This window comes from Chelonia mydas, chromosome 1 (genome assembly GCF_015237465.2).
Source record: "Chelonia mydas isolate rCheMyd1 chromosome 1, rCheMyd1.pri.v2, whole genome shotgun sequence".
Classification (NCBI taxonomy): Eukaryota; Metazoa; Chordata; order Testudines; family Cheloniidae; genus Chelonia; species Chelonia mydas.
In genome coordinates, this window is record NC_057849.1 from 266594661 (window position 1) to 266611371 (window position 16711).

A 16711-nucleotide genomic window follows, 5' to 3' on the forward strand; every position below is an offset into this window, starting at 1 on the left:
TATGTTCCTCAAAGTTTATTGTCTTTGTCAGCAGATGAACCCCTGGGGTTCAGACTCCAGTGTCTTCCCATGCTGATTTCACATCCTTACATTATTTTGTTCCTCCTGTTCATTTTCAATGCCAATGAACTGCCCATTGCCTCTGCCATCACCATGCTCAGTTTACATTAGAGACAGGGAGATAACTATCTTCCCCCTTGTCTGGAAAAAAAAAAAAATCTGTTTTTTCCCTTTGTATGGTTACAGACTTTAAAGCATAGTATCAGTATGTATCCATAATTCCTTATATAGTGTTAATACATTTCACAATGATGATTAATGACCAGTGTGTCAAAGGCTTTCATTAGATATCTCACATGACATTCTTTACAGATAAATATCATGACAACAATGTTAGGTATAGTGAGTTTGTCAGGCTTGATATGGGTTGCTGTTACGTGACAGTGATCCCTTTGCCAGTGGGCATGCAGGGGCATTTGGGGCACAACATGCATAACTTGTTAAGCACATGAATAGTCCCAGTGACTTCAGCAAAACTACTCCATCCTGAAGTACCTTGCTGAATCAGGGCCAGAATTGTTCCATGGTGTGCCATTCATATGGATTTATAGACTGGCTTCCCAAAGCCTGCCCCAACTCAGGCAGCACAGCCACCCTGCTTCTGCAGGATCTGGGGTCTTCTGTAGCCGTGAAAGAGGAGACGGAACATGCCCCCAAAGTAACCAGCTAGAATGGGATCAGAGGGGATAACATTACCTTCATTTTCACAAGTATTGGTGTATTTAATTGCATGGAAGGGAGGTGTATTTAATTTCATTCTTTGTGGAAATCTCTACTGCTAGAAGTAGGTAGGTCTCAGTTGTGTGTGTGTGTGTCTGTAAGAGAGAGAGCGAGAAATCAGAATTCAAGAGCTTGTTCTTTTCTATTTAGTAGCTAATCTTTAATGACTGCTGGGAGAAAGTCTTTGCTTTAATATGTTTTCTTTTGCTGGTTACATATTGCTTTCAGAGTTACCTTTTGACACATTGTGTGAGAGGTGCCACATAAGCAGAGCATGGAGTGGTAATAACTGGATGGAAAAAATAAGCAGACTTAGGAGATCTGGAAAGTGCAAACACCATTTTGAGCTAAATTACTAGTCTACTGTTTGGAATAGGCAAAATGATATGTTTTGGAGTAATTTCCTGGTATTCAGACATACACTGGAGGACTCCTGCTATTAAAATATTGACTTTGTGCTTCAATTGAATAGAATCCAGCAAATGTTTTGTTCCAATTTTTCTTATTTTAATTCATACAGAACTCAGTTTCATGTCCATTATATGTAAATTATATATATTCTGTAATGGTTTCCTCCCTTTATTCTGTTTATTATTTCATGTTTTATTATATTTAGTAATTATTGAAAAGGTTTACTACCTTTCTGCAGTATAGTGAACAAGAAGACTGCTGTTTCCCTGTGTTATTCTCACTGAGTTAATTGCATCACTTCATAAATAAATTCAGTTAATTGAGGATGTAGTGTGACATTTTATATTAGAGAGACTGCTAGTCTAGTGTCTGAGCAAGCACATAGATTCTGCTGCTCAGAAGGAATTACAGATTTGGTTCAGGCTCCCTGGTATTGGTTGGTTCTGCTACAGTGTTAGTAATCACATGCAGCTGAGCACACTCATGGCTCTCTGGTCTTGCTTCTTTGGAACAGGAAAAGAAGGTAGAGCGGAAAGACCTTTTGGTACCTTAGTAGAACTGTGCCAGTGTATGTTACACAAAAATGGCTACTATAAACTGGGAAATAGCATCAATAGGGGAAAGACTACAGTGGAATCAAGCCTCCCCTCCATCTCCAATATGTGTCTTCTCCCAACAGAACATAAAAATTCATTATTAACAGTGCCGACTCACCTGTGTGTTCGTACACATTTTTATTAGGCAATGTTTGTAGCATCTTTGGTGCTGGAAACCATGAAAATTAGAGGGGCACTTGATTTGCAATTTATACAGTTTTTTTAAAAAAAAATGTGTTAAAAGTAGATTCCAGTGCTGCTTTTGCCCCTGGTTCTTCTGACCCTTTTTTCGGTTTTACAGCCACATTTTTCTGTTTTTCTCTCTAGTAATCTTTGATGTTATAAGTAATAGTAGTAGATTTACTAAACATTAGAAGTGTGAATTTTAGTTTGGCAGTCTGTTCCTTTAAACACAGTGCAACAAACTCCTAGTGATTTTGAGTGGATAGCTATTGTCCTAATTCTTGCACAGATTTTGCTTACCTTTTCTAGCCAATTTCTTCTACCTCCAATGTTTGGGTGCTGCGTACAGTTTTTTTTTTTTTTTTTCCAGCTGTAATCCTTGTAAAATATTGTAGATTTGGCAGACACGCAGAAATATGCTTTCCAATATGCCAAGTACCGTATGCCTTTCATTTATCACTTTGCAGTTAAACACAGTATTACAGAATGTTTCTTCATTAACCACCGGGCTAAAAAAACGGAACAAGAGAATTTCCTTGTTGATCATCTTGGGTTTGAAAATTGGACACAATGAAAACAATGGTGGCAAAGAAAACAATTGAAAGTTCTGTCATTAAGATACTTAATAGCATTAGTTTGCAAAATCCCAGAGGGCAAGCAGACAAATGGCAATTCATTTCATGATAGACTTTTAATTTGATGCTACAAATGCTGGTGCATTTAGTGCTTGTTATCGTAATGGCTTTCAAACGATGAAAGCAATGGTCTGCATTGTGCCTTTCCACCATCCGCCGTAACTCAGGAGTCTGCTCTGCACATGTCACCGTTGAGAGGACATTGCTGCAAATCATTGAAACGAGATCTGTACGCTCCCCAACTTCACCAAGTTCCTCTTGAGCCTTACAAATCCTGGCTCTTTTCTCCTCTGTTCTGTTACTCCCTTCTTCTCAAAGGGCCTACATCACCCAACCCTCCCTAGACCTACCACCCTAGGCAATCTCTATGCATTGTATGTGGTGCCATATGGTACCTCTAGACCAATGTACGGTACCCATATATCCAGTCATTCCAAACTCTTATTACAGGTTTGCTTTCTTTGACTACCACACAGTGAATGCCTTCATATTTGCATTAGGGGTCTGCAAAATGAGAGAATAGTGCCCATCAGAACAAAAATTCAGTCCATGGCCATACATATGTAAAACATGATTATTTCCCCTTATGTATCCACATTGCTTATCTATAAAAACGTCACAGGAAAGGTACTTGTTTATCATATTTACTACTGATCTTTTTTTCCATTTGTCGTTTCTGCCCACATTGGTTTGTAAAAGGATCTCTCTAATATAAAATCAATTGTAAGTTCATTTCAGATCATTGACGAGAACTGTATTGGTGACAGCTATATTTTAAACACAGTATTTATGATTCGTTAAAGGTTGAAATCATTTCCTTTGCCCATCTGATGAACTGAATCAGAGCCCCCCCCCCCCCCAGCCCAAACATGAATAAATAAGAGTGGAAGATAATAGGAATCCCGCTGCAACCCCAGCCCCTCATCATGGCTAAAATGTTCTCTTGTTGGCTTTATCAGGTGTTATTATCTGAAGGAAATAAAGTAATGGCTTCTAAACTAATCTAGCAGGCATCTGGTACAATACATGCCCAAAGACTATTCCTACTGGAAGTGCTATGGCCTCTGTGTTCCCTCTGGATAAATTTCTTCTCCTCATGTTTATATAAGCAAACAGGATGTGGCCTTGACAGAGTCATTGTTTGGGCACATTCCCTCTGCCACCATAGGCACCAAGGGTGATGGGGCCATAGGCTACAAAAGAGAGAGTGCATCCTGCGTATCTACAGACTACAAAGGGTCATAGCCTATTAGTTCCCCTCTGACCATACAGAGGAGCTCTTCCTCTCAGCCTACCCTCCTTAGCTTTAGTAGTACAGCCCGTTCCATCATTGTGCTACCATTGGATAATAGGGCAATGGCTGCATTTTTTTGGAGATCCCTTATTGGAGGAGAAGAGTCAGTGCTTCTTTGAACAGTAGTAAGTATGGAATGGCGTTGAAATGAGGAAATGCCAGACAGAGCAGCTCGTCTATGATTACTTCCCCTATTGCCTGACCTCACGCCCTTTTCTTGTGGCCCATCTATCATGCTCATTTTGGTCCTGATCCAGGGAGTTTTTCCATTGACTTCAATGATGGATTGGGCCCCTATTGCAGAGAGCTGGTGGTAGATTTGCAGAATAACTTTCTGCACAGCCCCCTTTTTTTCTTAATGAGGCTTGTGGGGGACAGGGGTCATAAGCACGATGCAGACAGATTGACCAGGTTTTATTGGGCATACCTACACGACTTGAAGGTTCTGTGACATTTGCTTCGGGGCTCCCAAATAAATAAATATTCCCCGGGAGAGCCCAGGATGGCAACAGAAGGAGGAGGGAACATGACATAAGAAATTGCTTCACTTCTTCACAGCCATCTTCCTTGGTGAGGAGCCTGTCAGCACCAGACCTTAATTGGCCACAGGTCCCTGTTGAAGCGGTGGTGATTTATGCCCTCCAGAGGCCAGATGTATCCTCTCCAAGGTATTTCCAAACCCGAACTGTCCAGGAAGTGGGAACCCAGAGCCAAGATTTTACCTTTTCTGGCCAGCTCTTTACCAAATGTACTTTTTTTCTAAAGAGTAGACATTTAGTGAGCCTAAAATGCAGGTCTTTCTCTGCACGTACTGCACAGCATTGTAGGATAATGACAAGGCCATTTAATGAACCTGTTAACTGTTTTGTATACTAATGAGCCACAGTAAGCAAGCAGACATTATTCCGTGTTGGGCTCCTGTGAATTCCCCATGCCTCCTTAAAGGCATTTGTTATTTCTTACTGCAGTTCTGTTTGAATTTGAATATGCTTGGTTGATATTGATTTACGTTTAAAAGAGAAAGAACCCTCTAAAATCTCCTTTGGTGATCAGTGTATTAGAATTGCCAGTGACTGTGTTTGGATTCCCCAGGACTTTGTCAAAGGAGCAGGTAGGAATGGTGGTGGTTTTTAAAATGATAGCAGCTCTTTTCCCAGTCCTTTAGGTCATTCTTGTTGGCTCTGTACGTTTGCTGCTCTCACTCCCCATCTTCTCTCTCACCTTTTCTCCTGTAATTTTTCTCTCCCTATCACTTTCCAGCAAGCTCTCCTGCCTTCTTTAATTCTAATCTCCTTGCTTTTGGCAAAGAAGTTCTGGCTCTCCATTAAGTCTATCACTGAGAGAGCAGCCAAGAGGTCTGTGAGGCCCCTTCGTTACTCCTGAGGCCCCATCAAGCTGTTAGTTTTGTGTGCATAACCCCCATTGAAATGAAGGAGCATTGAGTGTGGGTAACCAATGGGACGATCAGACCCCTGAGCTCTAGTGTTAATTCTGATATTGATTGTCCCTGTGGCCTTGGCCAAGTCATTTAAATGCTAAGCATCAACGTTCCCACCTGTACAATGGGTACAGTGATACTTCCTTAACTCACAAGGGTGGTGTTAGTATGCCAGGTTCTGATTTCATTGATAGTAGAATAAACCCTGAGGCCTTGCCTACATTAGGGGAATAGCATTGGTCTGGCTACATTAGTGTAGCTGCACCAGTGTAAACCGTGAATTACACTAATACAGCTTATCCTGGCTTGAAGCAGAGATAAGCTTCATCTATATGAGTCTGGGTTTACTGTGGTGAAGCTTATCTAGACTAGTGATTTTTACCAGTGGTGTTACACCAGTGTCTAAAACATCTGCCACAATTAAATTACCCTGGATTTCCACCGGCAGTAAGGAAATCGGAATCTGGCGCAAACTTTTATCTCACAAAGCACTGTGGGAGCATGAAGTTTGATTATCTTAGAGGGACATGCACGTTAAAGTCTCCAAAAGGGTAAAACCAAAAGGCAATTCACAACTGGGAGTTTCAGGTTGATTCCACCTGAATCAGAATATTTTGTTTTGAACTCAGGTGAAGTGTTTTGTTCTGAATCAGTTCAGCAAAACATTAAACTGTTGTATTTCCTAATCCGTGCACTGCCTCCTGGGAGTTGTAGTTCAGGCACCCATTGTCTCATATGGGCTGAGCTTCCTGGAGGACTTCATCTCCCATAATGCAAAATGGGGACGCCCCTCTGACTCTGTGTGTGGTGCATCATGGGAGTCATATGGCTCTGAGTGCCTTATGGGAAATGTAGTCCAGCCAGGGAGCCTGGCCCGTAAGGGAGAATAGTAGTATCCATCTCCTGAATTACAACTCCCATAAGGCAATGTCACAATGGAAAAATGCAATTTAATGTTAAATTGACTCAAAGTGGAGTGTTTCAGGTCATTTCAACAAACTGAAGTTAAACCATTTGATCTGGGAGTGTCAGAATATCTTGTTTTGATTGCATATGTTGAAACAAAACATTTTGACACTTTGCTTATTTGGGACAAAATAAAATGTGGAAATTTCCTGGAGGAGAAATTCCAAATTTTTTCTGCTCTAAATGAAATATGGGTTCAATCAACAAAATATTTGATTTAGATATGTGTGATGAAAAATGGAAAATTTTGATTCTGTGGAAACTGCATTTTCAATTGGAAAAAGAGAGATTTTAAGTGAGTACATGTAGTGAGTTGGAAAAATCAGAAATGGTTACAAAATAAATAAAGATAACACTTACTGATACCTAATTTAACAAACTACATTAGATTCAAAGCCAAGTTTTCTCACCACATTCTTTCAGTCTTCTTACTGATCAGGCTCTTTAGGTCATGACCCCTCCACCAGAGTCCAACGGCAGTTTCCTTTGTCTCTTCAGGAGCAGTGAATGCGATGGGAAGGTTCAGAGAGAGAGCAGTGCCTTGCTGTGTTTGTCCCTCTTTTTTATAGTTTCAGTCCCCCTCTTGAAAAACATTTTCAGCTGAGAACCAGGAGCCAAAGAGTCTACGTGGAAGGATGTTCCCTGCTGTTCTTTTTCATCTGTTTGAACTTCATCTTTCCTGCTTGCAGCTTTCCTGCTTGATGACTCTGGTTACTGCTTAAATGCAAATTAAGCAGCGCACACATTTCTTTGTTTAGGGCAGATCTGTTTGCCAACTTCTGTTTGGGCAGAAGTGGGGTTTGGAACATGTGATAATAATAATACCATACAGGGGAATCTTAGAACTTCGCATAGTGTTGCCACACATTTTATCAGGACAGTACTGACCAGCAAATTATGAATTTTTAAATACCACCTCACAAAGCATTCATTGCACAAACTTTATTACAATAGTGTGTAGAGTGTGAATACAGAGGTATATTCTGTCAGAAGACCTACCTAGAACTCTAGGCAAGGTAGACATGCATGTGAACCTTTTGTTTGAAAACCCTTTTTCTTTTGTTATCCTTTGTTCCTGTAGTTAAGATTAAACAGTACTTTGTTTTAAGACAGCTGTCTAGGGTCAGTGTATTATGTACTGTTCATAGACTTCTGCTGAAGTGAAGAACTGCAGTTGAATCTGCTGTGCAAGCATGATTGGTACACTGGGTACTGTGGCCTGGGAACTGGTCTAAGAGTGGGAGAATCACAGGATTCCACATTGGAAAAGTAAAGGCACAAGGCCTGAGGCCAAGGGATAGATTCGGAGAGATGAGTGAGGGGTCAGGGATGCTCCTGTTACTATGACAGAGTAGTTAGAGGAACGCAGTCAGTGTAGGTAGTTAAGTTGACTTATTTAAAACCATTCCAGTTAAAGACAGAGCAACGTTTAAATAGTATGTCCTGAAATTAAAAGAAAATAAGTAATCAAGATTTTTTTCCCGTTTTTGGATGTGTCATAAATATAAAGGGAAGGGTAGACACCTTTAAATCCCTCCTGGCCAGAGGAAAAACCCTTTCACCTGTAAAGGGTTAAGAAGCTAGGATAACTTCGCTGGCACCTGACCAATGAGGAGACAAGATACTTTCAAAGCTGGAGGGGGGGGGGGAAACAAAGGGCTCTCTCTGTCTGTGTGATGCTTTTGCCGGGACCAGAGCAGGAATGCAGGTCAGAACTCCTGTAAAGAGTTAGTAAGCAATCTAGTTAGATATGCGTTAGATTCTGATTTGTTTAAATGGCAGATAAAATAAGTTGTGCTGAATGGAATGTATATTCCCGTTTTTGTATCTTTTTGTAACTTAAGGTTTTGCCTAGAGGGAGTCTCTATGTTTTGAATCTGATTACCCTGTAAGGTATTTACCATCCTGATTTTAGAGAGGTGATTCTTTTACTTTTTTTCTTCAATTAAAATTCTTCTTTTAAGAACCTGATTGCTTTTTCATTGTTCTTAAGATCCAAGGGTTTGGGTCTGTGTTCACCTATGCAAATTGGTGAGGATTTTTATCAAGCCTTCCCCAGGAAAGGGGGTGTAGTGCTCGGGGGGATATTTTAGGGGGGAGACGTTTCCAAGTGGGCACTTCCCCTGTTCTTTGTGTAACACTTTAGCGGTGGCAGCTTTTAACCTAAGCTGGTAAGAATAAGCTTAGGGGGTCTTTCATGCAGGTCCCCACATCTGTACCGTAGAGTTCAGAATGGGGAAGGAACCTTGATAGGATGTTTAAATTTTTCAGCCAGGCAGAAACTGAGTAACTAAAAAGGGGAACAGTGAAACAGACTGTAATGGCACACAGTGTGGTCAATAAAAGCTCTAAGTAAACCAACTCAACAAAATATTGTTTTCCCACTAATTTTCAGTTTTAGGGATCTTAGTTGTTGTTTGTAACTATAGTAGGTATACATGTTTTAGCCATTGTGTGATTTTTTTTTTTTTTTAAGTTGCCTTTAGAATTGCAATAGCCCACTGAGAACTTGGAGTAAATTTACAGCACCATTTGATCAGCCCTTTAAAAAAAATAAGAGTGGAGAGCTGATAGAAAGAGTCACATCTTTTAAATGGAAAAACACAATCCAGTTCTCTCAGACAGTGCACCATACAGACCTGGGTTCTATTCCTGCCTCTGCCATAGACCTGACGGGTCACCTCAGAGAGTCATAAATTCCAAGGCCAGAAGGGAACATTGTGACCATGTGGTCTGTCCCCTCGTGCAACACAGGCAACAGAACTTCTCCAGAATAACTCCTAGAGCAGATCTTTTAGAAAAACATCCAATTGTCATTTAAAAATGGTCAGTGATGGAGAATCCACCATGACCCTTGGAAAATTGTTCCAGTGGGGGTTAATTATTCTCCCTGTTAAAAATTGACACCTTGATTCCAGTCTGCATTTGTTTAGCTTCTACTTCCAGCCATTATATCATGTTATACCTTTCTCTGCTAGATTGACGTGCCCATTATTAAATATTTGTTCCCCATGTAAATACTTATGGGCCTTGTGCAAGTCATTTAATCTTTCTGGTCCTGATCCTACAAATACACACGTGCTTAACTTGACTACCATGAGTAGTCCCTTTAAAATGAATGGAGCTACTCATGTAGTAAAGTTAAGCACATTGGTGTTTGCAGAATCAGGGCATCTGTACGTCTGTGTCTCTTCCCACCTATTGTCTTTGTCTATTTAGATTACACAGATCTTCAGCAGAGGGACTCTCTCTCAGTACTGCCAACTCGCAGGATATTATCATGAGTCTTGCAATATTTTTTCTCTAAGCCCTGTTTTCCAGAATCTTGTGATTTAAGTGAGAATCTTAGCTTTCATTTTAAAATAAGTACATTTCTAGCTCTCATGATTGTAGAAAGAAACCTTGAAAATGCGAAGCCGAAAGGCTCAGAAACCAGGAGAGAGAGAGAGAGAGAGAAACCCCAAACAGCCCAACGTTTGTTGTTGTTGTTATGCTCAGAGGTACTCATAACAGCTTGTGGCACCTTAGAGACTAATAAATTTGAGTATAAGCTTTCGTGAGCTACAGCTGTAGTTCACGAAAGCTTATACTCAAATAAATTTGTTAGTCTCTAAGGTGCCACAAGTACTCCTTTTCTTTTTGCGAATACAGACTAACACGGCTGCTACTCTGAAACCTGTCATAACAGCTTGGGTCACGAACCTCTTTGATAACTGGTGTGGCTGGACGTACCCTTCAATTAAGAAAATTATCAGGATTAATAACAAACCCTGTACCTCAGACAAAAAGGGTTTGTGAACCTGCCTGGAATTTTGGATTGGGTCGGTGGAACAGTTTTGCTGAGGGATGTGTATGCAGGCAGAACACACAGAACAGAAAGAGAGGCAAAGATAAAAAGCAAGTAGATCAAGTGGCAGCCTATAAGCATGGTGTGACCCTAGGAAAGTCTAGAGAAAGAGATTTTGGGTCTATTGGCTAAAGAGGCTTGGGCCTATAAACTAAGAAACTGCTCATTTTTTTATTCTTTGTTCCTCCTGTGTTCAGAGACGCAGGACTTTGTATGTTTCTTGTAAATAAACAAGACTGCATCAGAGAGAAAACGCCAGACTCCATCAATTTCTACTTCCATCTGGAACATCCCCAGGGCCCCAAACTTAGACTGGCCAATCGGGTCAAAAAGAGGCAAGCTTATGTTAAAATCTCATGGTTTTTAAGCCAGTCTCATGAATTTTGGGGTCCTGATTCATATTTATTTTAGCACTCTGGGCTGGTGATATTGGTCACTAACTATGTATTTGTACAGTGCCTAGAATAATGGAACCCAGTCTTGGCTGGAATCTCTAGACTCTACTGTAATAAAAATATTGAAGTACTGACATGTTAAGATGGCAGTAAGGTTAAATTTGCTTTAGTCTTGTGCACCTGTCTTGACTGATTGGATTGTTTGGCTGTAACTAAACCACTTACAGTACTTCTAGTGAGAAAACCTTTGCCACAAGCAATAAGGGTAATTTCCTGGTCAGTAGGGTAAGTCAAAATGTTGTTTTATTTTCTAGCGTTAAATAAATGGCAGTGCCTTCAACTTATTTCGAAGGCTTGGAAAAAGAATAGATTACACAAGTGCTGTTAAGACAACTTGTTTAATTTCTCACACTCTATTGTGCAATCTGGCAGTACCAATTATAGCTTGGAGACTTCTTGAATTGTTTATGAAGATTTTGCATTGCTAAGCAATCGCTTAATAAAATCAAAGTTCCTAGGCTAAAGAAAAATATTTTATTTGGAGAATAATAGGACAGATGCCAGAAAAATACTTGTGAGTCGTGCAGAGACAATAAGCATGTAATCAGAGTGTTTCCTCAATAGAAGATATGTTACAAAATACATTGTAATGGATATGTTTTATTTAGTCAGGCTCTAGTCACTGGTTTTATGAGTGTGATTGACATGGGAATTCAACATCCTTTAAGGCAGCAGTTACTTTATTATTTCCATTTCTCTGACTAGGTATGACATAAAGTCACCTGGATTACAGAATTTAAGAACTGCCATGATTCAAGGGTTAAATGGTCACACACCTACTGTTAGCAACAACACAGAGAAGCAAATACGACTTGATAGAGGGAAAAATTAGGAACAATCCGTATCTCCAAACTAGGGTCTTTAGTGTAGTCTCTGCATATTTTTCCTTCACCAGAACCTGCCCTACTCTACCTTCCTTCTGCTAACTCTCTGCTTTTTCTAACTTCGAGAAGGTTCCCAGGCTGCTCTGCTCTTAAAGGCATACCATCCCATCACAAACTTTATACTCTCTTCTCCCTTGTTCCACAAATCTGACTTGACAATGTTAGGTATCAGTTTAATACATATTATTGATTAGTTTAAGATGCTGATTTTCACCTGTAAAGCCCTAAGTGGCTTAGGACCAACCAGGGAGATCACTTCTCTCCCTATGTGATACGGTTGCACTTGGTACTGGTGTGAGAGGAGGCTGCTGTCTCTCTAGATACTTTATCTCGTCCTTATCACCATGTTATGGGATCATTAATGGGTTTTATCCTCACAGGACCCTGTGGGTAGAGAAGTACTGTCTCCATTTTACAGATGGGCACTGAGGCACAGGGTTGATTAATGACCTGCGCTAGCTCACACAGGAAGCCTGTGGCTGAGCCAGGAATTGAATCCAGGTCTCTTGAGTCACAAGCCAGTGCTCTATCTTCTAGAGAATCTTCCTATCCAGGGCATTCTCTATGAGCCCCCCTTGGCTTTGGAACCCACTTCCCCTCTTGGTCCGAGAGAGCCAGAATCCAGTGACTTTCAAGGGATGCACCAGTGCTCCTCTTTCTTCTGAGCATTTGCCAATGGGGAAGAATGACACAGGTGGTTAGTAGTTAGAGAGGGAGGACTGTTCTAAAATGTCTGGTTATATGGGATGGAAATGTTCCATTTCCATGGAAGGAAAGACTGTGCCTAATGGAAGGATTTTTTAAATATTTGTATTAGGGCTATTGATTAATCGATTAATTAAAAAAAGTTAACTGCAATTTAAAAAATTAATCGTGACTAATCGCACTGTTAAATAATAGAATACCAATTGAAATTTATTAAATATTTGTGGATGTTTTTCTACATTTTCAAACATATTAATTTCTATTACAACACAGAATACAAAGTATACAGTGCTCATTTTACATTATTATTTTAGATTTCAAATATTTGCACTGTAAAAATGATAAAAGAAATAGTATTTTTCAATTCACCTCATACAGGTACTGTAGTGCAATCTCTTTATCCTGAAAGTTGAACTTACAAATGTAGATTATTATTTTTTGTTACATAACTGCACTGAAAAACAAAACAATGTAAAAATTTAGTGTCTACAAGTCCACTCAGTTCTACTTCTTGTTCAGACAATCGCTCAGACAAAGAAGTTTGTTTACATTTACGGGAGGTACTGATGACTGCTTCTTATTTACAGTGTCACCTGAAAGTGAGAACAGGCGTTTGCATGGCACTTTTGTAGCCGGAGTTACAAGGTATTTACGAGCCACATATGCTAAACATTCATATGCCCCTTCATGCTTTGGCCACTATTTCAGAGGACATGCTTCCATGCTGCTGATGCTTGTTAAAAAAAAAAAATGCGTTAATTAAATTTGTGACTGAACTCCTTGGGGGAGAATTGTATGTCTCCTGTTCTGTTTTACCCACTTTCTGCCATATATTTCATGTTATAGCAGTCTCGGATGATGACCACACACATGTTTGTTTTAAGAACACTTTCATAGCAGTTTTGACAAAACGCAAAGAGGGTCCCTATGTGAGATTTCTGCGGATAGATACAGCACTCAACCCAAGGTTAAAGAATCTGAAGTGCCTTCCAAAATCTGAGAGGGATGAGGTGTGGAGGATGCTTTCAGAAGTCTTAAAAGAGCAACACTCCGATGCGGAAACTATAGAACCTAAACCACTAAAAAAAAAATCAACCTTCCCTGGTGGCATCTGACTCAGATGATGAACATGCGTCGGTCCGCTCTGCTTTGGATTGTTATTGAGTAGAACCTGTCATCAGAGGAAGCATGTTGACTAGAATGGCAGTTTAAGAACGAAGGGACATATGAGTGATATGAATCATCTGGCAAGTAAATATCTTGTGATGCCGGCTACAACGGTGCCATGCGAAAGCCTGTTCTCACTTTCAGGTGACGCTATAAATAAGAAGAAGTCAGCAGTACCTCCTGTAAATGTAAACAAACTTGTTTGTCTGAGCAATTGTCTGAACAAGAAGTAGAACTGAGTGGACTTGTAGGCACTAAAGTTTTACATTGTTTTGTTTCATTTTTGAATGCAGTTATTTTTTGTACAAAATTCTACATTTGTAAGTTCAATTTCATGATAAAGAGATTGCAATACAGTACTTGTATTAGGTGAATTGAAATATACTATTTTGTTTTTTGCAGTGCAAATATTTGTAATAAAAATAAATATAAAGTGAGCAATGTACATTTTGTATTCTGTGTTGTAATAGAAATCAATATATGTGAAAATGTAGAAAACATCCAAACATATTTAAATAAATTATATTCTATTATTGTTTAACAGTGCGATTAATCATGATTAATTTTTTTAATTTCTTGACAGCCCTAATTTGTATTATAAATTATACTGAGGGTGCCTAAGAGGAAATTGGTACACACTCCTATTTATTCTAAATAAATCAAATTAGGATGTGATGTCACCATCACCAGCCCCAGGCATTAGTGTTAACTGGTGTTGTGTTAGTCCATCCAGAGGTGATTATACTGTATAGTGTTAGTTTTGTTTGGCCCGAAGCAGGTGGCACAATGATAATTAGCTTGACAGGAAATGCTACTCTCTGCTGTCAAGACACTACCATTGACTGGAAACGTCATTAGGGCATCTGACAGGAAACAGTGCAGGGGAAATGTCAATTTTAAATTCAATTAAAATGAAGTCTAGGAAGACGTGGAAAGGGCAGATTAAAGATAACACTGAGAGAAAATCCACTGACTATGTTTTAGCTGTCAGGTGTGGTTTGTGTTGAAGGTACAATCTGGGATTGGTTTGTGACCAACATAGTAACTAGGACAATTTTAATGCAATGCAATGGCTAATACATTTGTCTCCGAGAGCTGGTTTTATAAAATGGGGAAGAGGCACAAGAAGTCCTTGATGTGGTCAATAAAAATGGAATCAGTTCACTAGTAGTATTAGAATGATTGTTAATTAGAACTAATTTACTTAAGCTGGAGTTGAGTGGGTTAGGGGAGAACCTACACGCATACCTAGGACCATCATGGCCATAAGTAGAGGAAGAGGGAGACAAAGTGGCTGCCCTTCTTTGGGGTCTGATTCACCAAAGCACTTGTGGATGTCCCTAACTTTAAGGATGTGAGTATCCCCAGCGAGGTCAATGGGATTACTCACGTGCTTAAGTACTTTGCTGGATGAGGGCCTTTGAGCTTATTTTCTTATTGACTGTGCAAGCTGAAGAAGTATACTATGTAATACAACTTTTCCTGTTTAAGATGAGAAAGACCAGCTCTAAAGCAAAGTGACAGGCACAGTGTTTTACTTCTGAGTATTCATTAATAATACTAAGTGTTTGCACCTAGCAGACATGAAACTAATTAACCAAGAAAAGAGCTGTCATTAGGTTCTTTGGCCTATGATATACAGATCAGACTAGGTGACCAAAATGGCCCCTTTTGGCCTTAAAAGTCTATGGATTTTATTAATTTCATTCATCAGTTATCTTTGTTTTTTAAAAAAGGCACTGATAACTTTAGATCTGTTCTTATGGAGAGAGTTCTGTTTGGTTTCCCCATATAATTATAGTTACTGCACAGCGGCAGATAGCAATTTTGAGTTTTGCTGTTTTTCCAGAAAGCGTGTGGTGGAGGGGTCACACAAGGTATGGTAATTGGAAGATTTAAATATGTCAGGGTACCTTAAAAATCAGGAATCTAACAAATAAGGCTGTATATATCAACATGAGCATGGGGAGGGCTTTTAAAATGTTACCCCATCATATGGGGTTAAGGTAATTGTGTGGGACTGGGAATTGCCGGAACTCCATGACCAAGGCCCATGTGGTGCCACAGTTCTCCACAAACTCAGTCTACATCTGTTGTTCCATTATCTCCCATGATGCAACAAATCTGGCTTTTTAATGTCTCCAAGAATCATTTGTGACACCAAAGTAACACAAGATCTGACCATCGCACCAAAACTTATTTCCTGGATGGCCAGAATACTGGAAAGCAAAATCTTTGATTTTTGGTCCCCAAAATGGATCCTTTTGTGTTTTAAAAAGTCCGTGGAAAAAAGTTCAATATTTGACATTACTACGTTTCTCTATCCAAGTTTATGTGAATAATAGTGTTTGTGGCTTTATGCAGATATCTGCAGGATTCAGATACACAGCTGTAGCTCACGAAAGCTTATGCTCAAATAAGGAATGCATCCGATGAAGTGAGCTGTAGCTCACGAAAGCTTATGCTCAAATAAATTGGTTAGTCTCTAAGGTGCCACAAGTACTCCTTTTCTTTTTAGTCTTAATGAAGAGTGTATTCCTGAAGCAGAAATGCTACGAGTGCTGTCAGTGACACGTCTGAGCCTTTTATGGCTAGTGGGATGTGCTTGTTAAAGCTATATGTCTAAAGCAGCCAACACCGGAAGAAAGCTGTTTGATCTCACTCCACTGACTTGCAGGGTGATTATATTGCACCTAGCCATTCAGCCAAGCCTCTCTCCCACAGCCCTTGGGAGATGTTCCCTCTCACCAATTGTCTGAGGCCTTGGAAAGCGAAAAAGATGACTCAGTAAATACCTTCTCTAGATGCTTATCCAGCCAGGATCAAACTGTGAAAAAAGTAAAGCCAAAGGAAAAAGGCATAAGAGCCAGCTTCGGCTGTAATCACCCTGTGAGCCTCTCCCTCCTCATTTATAGGAGCATTCATGAGGAAGCTTCAGATCAGACTGAGAGCTGATCTTATCAAGTGAAATTCTGAAATCTGTATTCAGAGTCCCTTGCCTCCTCCTGACTCTGGTCCATTTTTAGCTTTAGAGTAATGCAGTGCTCGTATGATTATTACACAAAATGTTCTGCCAGCAGAAAGGATCAAGAGTAGATGGGTCCTTTACATTTGTTATCTAATTCTTTTGAATATTAGAGGCTCTTTAAAAAGGCTTTTTCATTTGTGCGCCTGGGCTTTACATTTTTTACTGGAACTGAAATAACATGTGCAAAAGCTATACGGATAGGTGGTGGAACTAGGGCTGCTGCGGGTGCTGCCGCACTGCCGGGCTTGAAGTGGATTCCATTATAAACAGGGTTTACAGTTTAGTTCAGTGGCTCTCAGCACCCCTCAAAATTGTACCAGCA

At 39.8% G+C, this 16711-nt stretch overlaps 1 protein-coding gene and 1 long non-coding RNA gene across 3 annotated transcripts in view; both read left to right on the forward strand.

The window, feature by feature from the left end:
* TMCC3 (transmembrane and coiled-coil domain family 3) overlaps nucleotides 1-16711 on the forward strand; it is a 229553-nt gene that overhangs the window by 61081 nt on the left and 151761 nt on the right. The window lies entirely within an intron of this gene.
* LOC122465696 overlaps nucleotides 1523-16711 on the forward strand; it is a 31711-nt gene continuing 16522 nt past the window's right edge. The window contains exon 1 of the long non-coding RNA XR_006290707.1: nucleotides 1523-1551. This is a non-coding gene — a long non-coding RNA (uncharacterized LOC122465696). The remainder of the gene's footprint in view (nucleotides 1552-16711) is intronic.